Source organism: Aegilops tauschii, chromosome 6, assembly GCF_002575655.3.
Source record: "Aegilops tauschii subsp. strangulata cultivar AL8/78 chromosome 6, Aet v6.0, whole genome shotgun sequence".
NCBI lineage: Eukaryota > Viridiplantae > Streptophyta > Magnoliopsida > Poales > Poaceae > Aegilops > Aegilops tauschii.
The window spans coordinates 2,698,273-2,706,131 of NC_053040.3; the positions used below are offsets into that span (position 1 = coordinate 2,698,273).

The window sequence follows — 7,859 nt, forward strand, 5'->3', positions numbered from 1 at the left end:
TCCTCCGAGTAAAGTTTAATTTCCTCCAAAAGGAGTATAAGTTAATTTGGGAAAGTGTGTTTTTGAAAATAAATGTCAGAATTCTTGCATGTGAATTTAAATTTAGTATCAAGAAAATGTGGCTAATTGTGTTAAGATCTCTACTTTTAATAATAAAGGGGCTACTACTTCTGCCCGTCCGTCATTAAAATTACCCACTATGCCACCCATAAGTGAAAAAACAATTAAATTCGCTACATGGGTCGTTTCTTTGGTGTACATACTGTTTGGCCCCTAATGAAACACAAGAGCACATCCAGCCGACTGGTCAAAGCTTTACTCCCCATCGAGGAGAGCTGAGTTTGACCCCAATGCCGCCCTTTTTTCACTTTTCTTTTTTTGCAAATTCAAATGCTTTTTAAAATATTCATATCTTTCAGAGCCTGACTCCAAATCTCACATGTTACATATGAAATTGCTTAGGAAAATATGTAGATTTCAAATATGATATTATCCATGTTACTCATTTCTAGAATAAAGTTTATGGTGCAACCTTAATTAATACCTTCTCTGTATTGGGCTTAATGTTGATCTTCATACTTTTTTCAAAATTGTGCCCATAGAGTTTTTAAAAATACCTTGAGTACACTTCAAAAATCATCCTGTCATTACATTTTTTACGCAAGACCACTTATCATGTTGTTTGTTGTGTGGAGATTTGAAGGGATTTGATGATATCATCCAGTCTGTATAAGGGGGTAATTTTTCTTATCCCGTTGCGACGCACAAGCATATATTATAAATTATACTAAAAACAACCTTATGTCCACAAATTAGTCGAAATAAATTAAAATGTTTCACATAAATAACATCCTTCGGGAGCTGCACCAGGCATCCATTAGAGTTAGTCCATAGGACATTGACAAAATGTTGAATCAATTGAGAGGGTCGATGAGATTTCAAAGCTGAAATATGTTCGGAATTTAGTTCAGGCGGAGGCAACGGACGAAACTTTGAGGAGGATGCCTGGCGCGCATGTCGGGCATCCTGGTCCTCCTCCTACTAAACTAGATGATTATTGTTTATTAATTAACACTAAAACCGCAACTCTAAAAATAGCACCATTTGTAACGTTGGATCTTCAAGGAATGGATATGATCCACCCACCATCTTGAGTTTTGCAAAAACCACATGTGTCATCATCCATGTTCAAGTTGTACTCTCTATGGCAAAAAGATGTGTCTTATCATGGCGTGGGCAGGACTATTGCCTGTGGGAGGAAACCAGGTGCAGAAACATGACCAGCCATGTCATCGAGTTCGACATCCATGTGTGGCACATCTGGCTATCCTCGGAAGGTGAGATAAGCTCTTCTCTAAAAACTTTGAAGCATCTGCAACACCTGGATCTTAGCGGGAACTACGACCTAACCCTCCCGGACTTCATAGGACCTGCAATATCTCAACCTGTCTAGCATGCTTTGTTCTGGTGTGGTGCCCAATCAGCTTAGAAACATCTCGAGGTTATTATACACTGATCTCCACTCACAATATGTAACTAGTTATCTGCACTTACACGACCTCTCATGGTTGTCGCGACTCTTTGTAAGTATCTTGACATGAGTTATGTGAACCCAGGGTCGATCCTAGCATTATGGAGGCCCCAGTGCGAGTGAAGTACAATGAACTACTCCCCTCGTTCCTAAATATAAGTCTTTTTAGAGATTGTACTACAAACTACACTCGGATGTATATAGACATATTTTAGAGTGTAGATTCACTCATTTTGGTCCGTATGTAGTTCATAGTGAAATCTCTAAAAACACTTATATTTAGGAACGGAGGGAGTGTAACAAAGTAACATAAATACTTTCATCAGTACATATTACATATCACAAAAACATAATACAGACGTAACACATGACAAATGTAATTTTAATTACAAAATAAAGTCTTACTATACCATGTATATGTAAACAATGAGCCTCAACTATCTCAACCATGAGTAGAGATCCTTTGTAGCCTGAGAATATTTGAGCTAACATGAAATTGGCATGTTTCCTGCACAGTTGGGAAACTTGAGCTCACTTGAAGTCCTTAAGCTGAGGGGTAACTATCTAAAGGGAAGGATACCAGATACATTGACTAGCCTTTGTAGCCTGAGAATATTTGAGCTGACACGAAATGAACTTCAAGGGAACCTGACAAAATTCATCTAGCACAACAGACGGGTCTCAATCTCCTCCAGCTGCCAACAGTCACAATCTCCAACTCCAAGCCAAAGGTGAATCGCCTCCAAAAAGTTCCAATCTGAATTTTCAGTCGTTGGCCAGTACATGTGTCGCTTATGTTTGTAACTTGATCTCACTAATAATCTTAAAAATACAGTCAAAAGATGACGCGTGTAACTTGATCTCGCTAATAATTGTGACGTTGTTTCCTCTCCCACCTTTCTGGATGTCCCCAGTCACCTGTTTAGCATCAGAAGTGATGACCAATCGGTGGAAGTGAAGATCTGCAGCCAGTGCTAATGCCTCCCTGCATGCGATGGACTCGAACATTGCTGGATCATCCACTCCTCCAGTGACAAGTGCGCTAGCTACTTCCCAGGACCGTTACATCTGTATCTCTACACACTGGTGCTGCCCGTTCCTCCTACTCCCTTTCGAGCACCAGCATCAACGTGTATCTTTGCATAGCCCATTGGCGGGGCCTTTGGACGTTGGGCTGTAGCGACTGGAATGGAGGGCCGCCCCTCCGTCGTTGATGTTGGCACTTCCTTGATCATCTCAAGCTCGTCAATAAATATGTTAATGAAACAATGAGTAGCTTCTGGACTTTGAAAGATACCCTCGTGAATCGCCTTCCGTCAAGCTGCCCATATGGCCCATAGTGTGACTGAAAGCTTTACGAAATACACATGTGACTATGAGTCCATCAGTGAGAATAGCCAATGACTAGCATTTGGTTCGGTCGTACAAATTATGGATTTAGCCAGCTCGTCGTCGACTAGCGCCCACGTGCATCTAGCCATCGTACATTCAACAGGGGGTGCCTCCATGAGTCAGGTGATCCACAAAAACCGCATGAGCTACAGTCCGCCATATGCATGTGTGCCCTAACATCATTTGCTGGTATAGAATGTTTGGATAGATGCCAGAGGAACATCCTCACCTTTGCCGGCACCTGAACTTTCCATAAACTTTTCCATGAGCCCTCTTCAACGGCCGAGGTGGAGGAACCAACCCTTTCCACTAACCAGGACTATTGGAGAATTAATTACAATTCTGAAATATACAAATATAGACAGAGGAGATAAGTCCGACAATCCTAACCCACAAACGTATTTGGCAACCAAATTTGGGAACTTGTATAAAAAGGGAGAAAATTAGTCTGACTTAATTTATGCTTTTAATGAGGGTTCATATTATGGGATGATATTAAATAAATCCAATTTTATTGCTTGATGTTTACAAGGGATAAGGATGACCGGTTCCTTCTTCTCTCAATCTCTCTATATATACGATCGACTCATATCATGTGTTGATTGGTAACCAAACATTTCTCATCGACAACCAAAGTAATCAAGTGTCTGCGTAGCTAGTGTTGTATCTGGTTGGGCATGGACAAGTACACGATTCGCATCCTTGTACTAGCAGCCCTAGTGTGTCTACATCTCGTTTGCTCTGCTACTGTTGCTCAATGTAAGGCAGCTAGCACACCAATACTTCTGTATCTTCACAACGCTTAATTTTTCTTCACTTCTCCTGGCTGGAAGTATGTACGTAGTATATCTATCGAAGGCCTTTCTATTTTGCTTCTTGTGTAACCGGTTGCGTTGTTTATTTATATATATATACTACTCTAAAATAATTGCATAACGATGGTTGTTCGTTTCTTATTATTCCATAATATACAGGCCGGATCATGGCTGACATGGACAGCAAGAAGATGGATCTACCAAACGGGCTATGTGTTGAAGTAGCTCCTGAGGATTGTTGGAACCGCGCTGGTTGCTTCCATTGTTTGGTAAATGACGTCTTCTACCCCACTATGGACGACTGCAAGAGCAAGTGTAACACATCCTCGTCTTTACAAGACATGCTAGTTGCCATGACGACCTCCCCTCCTCCTCCTTTACCTGCTCCTTAATTTTCCGGCCTAGACAGTGGTTATATGTACAAGATTGTCCCCTGAAAATAATGCCTATGTGCGGAAATATAGTTATGCAATAAGAGTAACTATACCATGTTGGCGCGTGTTGCTGCGTCCGTCTATTTTTTTTTTTGATAAAATGGTAGAATTTTCTCTAACTATATGAAGTCAAGATGCATTAAAGTTAAGTTCGTATAGACTGACTTGAAAAACTGAACGAAAGGTTATTTTAAATTTGCAGCAGGGCCATGCAATGCCACATGTCATGGACATGCACATGAGTTTTATCTTTACATGAACCCTTAATCATACAATGAGGCTTCTAACGATTCAGGGCACCCAATTTAATTTATGTGGACAGAGCATAACCATAATTCTTTTGAATGAGTACAACAAACAGACCATCATCTGTTTCTATTTTCTTATGTAATTGGCTCAAGTAATTTCTGAATCAGGCTTCAACTGACGTATTGAAGAAGTGATGGCATAAATGGTACGTACATGCATATTAATTCAAAAAAAATAGTTTCGTACCATTCAAAAAAATCTGAACTTATTTTTAAATGTTCACATGTTTGAAATATGTTTAATAAATGTTTGCAAAGTTTATAGAAAATATTTCGTGCCATTAAAAATGTTAATGTATATTCGAAATATGTTTAACATGTATTCAATAGTACCCGGAAACAAGTATCTAAAAAAGTACATCATATATTTGGAAAAATGTTCAACTTCTAGCAACAAATGTATGAGAAATATGTACAATGTTTATTGGAAAAATTAGTCATGTGTTAAAAACCAAAAAATATGAAAACCAAAGAAAACAATGAAAACCGATTTAATGAACACATTAAAAGAACTCACACAAAAATATAATTCAACAAAACTACCATAGCTCAAGTGCAGTGGGCGAGAAATAGCCATGGCATACCTCCCATGAGCAACGTCTCGCATTAGCAGGTTGTTAGATGAGCCAGCCCAATATGGTTTCCAAGGGGAGCAGTTTTAGGTAGCTTTTCTGACCGGTTTGGACTAGTTTTAGAATTTTCATGCGATTGTTTTTCTCTGTGTGTTTTCTATGTTAGTTTTCATCCGTTTTTCTTATGGGTTTTGTTTTTTCTGTATTTATTTGCATTTATTAGTTATTTTTATTTTTCCTAATATGTTTTTAATGCACATTGTATATTTTTCGTATACATGAAATTTTTTAAGTACATTTCGTATATTTTCCATATACATCTGTAACATTTTTTGCATACACGTTGAACATTTTGAAATACATGTTTTGAAAAAAATCGAATGCGTGTTAAGCATTTTCCAAACACATGTTGAACATTTTCCTTTAATGTTTTAAAAGTACGCAAAAAATAATTCATTTTGTGGAATATTTATTTAAAATTTATGAACATATTTTTGACATGAATGCACATTTGGTTTAGAAGGCATGAACATTTTCTAAATGTGTAAAGAACTTTTTACTTAATTAAATTTAAAATTACCATTTTCATAAATATAAATAAAACTAATAAAATGGAAAAAAAGGAGAAAAAAGAAACCAAGAGTCCTCTTGCTTTGGGCCAGCCCACAAAGGAAGCGCCAGAGGCAAGCACTTCTTAAGACTTGCTGAGGGAAGACAAACTTGTCTAAAAAGCGAAATCACTAATTGAGGAGTACTCCTTCTAAAGATCATTCTCATCTTCCCATGTTGTGACAAGTGACCCTGCATGTGCGCCACTTGTCGTAACCCGTGAGTTCACTTTTTTTGTAGATCTGTTTATTCAAAATGTTTTATCTCATAAACCGTGCGTCCAAATCTCGAACCGTTTTCATCGTTGGATACCTCGCGTTGAGGTCTAAAAATTAGATCCCATGTTAATAGGTTTTTACGAACTTTTTTTCACAAAAAATTAGACAAAAGAACAGAACTGGGAGCACGTTTTTTTCCTTTCCGGAAGCCGTTTCCAAGAGGCGCGGCTGTGCCTCTTGCAGAAAAAAAAGAAAATGCAATTTTGTTTGTTTTCGAGAGGCACGGCCATGCCTCTCGCGGAAGCAAAACCATGCCTCTCACAGAAACAAAAAAGAGAAAACACATTTTTTTTCCGAGAGGCACGACCGTGCCTCTCGCGGAAGTAAAACCGTGCCTCTCATAAAAAAAGAGAAAAAGTGTTTTTTTACGTTTCCGAGAGGTACGGTTGTGCCTCTCGTGGAAGCAAAAACGTGCCTCTCACGCAAAAAAAAACACGTTTTTTTTATTTCCGAGAGGCACAGGCATGGCCATGCCTCTCGCGAAAAAAAAGGAAAAACATGTTTTTTTTCGTTTCCGAGAGGCACGGTTGTGGCTCTGGCGGAAGCAAATCCATGCCTCTCGCGGAAACAAAACCGTGCCTCTCACGGAAACAAAAGAGAGAAAACACATTTTTTTTCCCGGGAGGCACGACCGTGCCTCTCGCGGAAGTAAAACCGTGCCTCCCACAAAAAAAGAGAAAACGTGTTTTCTTTTACGTTTCTGAGAGGCACGCCCATGCCTCTCGTGGAAGCAAAAAACGTGCTTCTCGGGAAAGCAAAATCGTGCCTTTCACGGAAAAAACATGGTTTTTTTGTTTCCAAGAGGCAAAGGCACGGCCATGCCTCTCGCAAAAGCAAAATTGTGCCTCTCGTGGAAGAAAAAAAAAAAAGAGAAATCACGTTCTTTTTTTCGTTTCCGAGAGACGCGGTTGTGGCTCTGGCGGAAGTAAATCCATGCCTCTCGCGGAAGCAAAACCATGCCTCTCGTGAACGAAAAAAAAGAGAGAAAACATGTTTTTCGCGCAATTTTTTTGTTATTGTTGTTGAAAAGCTAAGAAAGACATGTAGAAATCCAAAAAAGTCGAAAAAACCCGAGAAAAATCATCTAAAAAGACGAAAACGCTTGCGGAAAATAACAAAATCCGGAGCGAGCGCTCAGAGCGCGACACGTTGCGGCGGCTTAGAGCGTGCCGTCGCGCGCTCTCAGCCCACCCCATGTGATCATTGGGGAGGCTTCCGAAGGAGCGCTCCTCAACTAGTTGCTCCCTTAAGAAAGAGCGAGACAAAGATGTGATAGAGTTGTGGATCGTATAGGCTTAGGGATTAGCAGTAGTTCTACCTTCTCCTTATGACTCGAGGAGCTCCCGGTGCCGGCCATGGTGCCGGTGCCGGTGATGACTGAGAGTAGTGGTGGCGATGCTTCCTGTCAGCACTGCACTAACCCTAAATCGGTAGGGAATGTAGGTGGGGTGTATAGCGTCGTGACAAACCTCGTGTTGCGAGCCGCGACCTTCACCTCTTTATATAGTGCAGGTGACAGGGGCCCGTCAACCATAATGGATTGAGCGCCTCCAATCAGGACGCGGATCTAAGGGTCCGGTGGGCCGTTGGGCCCACACGATGGAGATCATCCTAACAAGATGCTCTCTGACTTTTCCCGAGGAAGACTAGTATAGGATCGACAGGTCACGTGTGATTATGCAATCCAGGCATTTGTACTGTTGGATCTTCAAGGATGGTACAGATTAAGAGGGATGGAAGGTCTTGATATTTTTGTCCAAACCCCCTTCTAGAAGGGCTCATAATATGGATATGATCCAACCACCGTCTTGAGTTTTGTAGAAACCATAATATGGTAGTTTCCCCGATGAATGATGTTAGCGAATTAAAAATACACTCCTGATAAACAAAGAAGCATGCCCCCCATAATTGATACTCCCT

At 40.2% G+C, this 7,859-nt stretch overlaps 1 long non-coding RNA gene across 1 annotated transcript; it reads left to right on the top strand.

The window, feature by feature from the left end:
- Nucleotides 1–3,510: 3,510 nt before the first annotated feature.
- LOC120967264 (uncharacterized) lies at nt 3,511–4,219 on the top strand. Its single transcript, XR_005761082.3, has 2 exons — nt 3,511–3,682; nt 3,898–4,219. It is a non-coding gene; the product is annotated as an uncharacterized lncRNA (long non-coding RNA).
- Nucleotides 4,220–7,859: the final 3,640 nt, after the last annotated feature.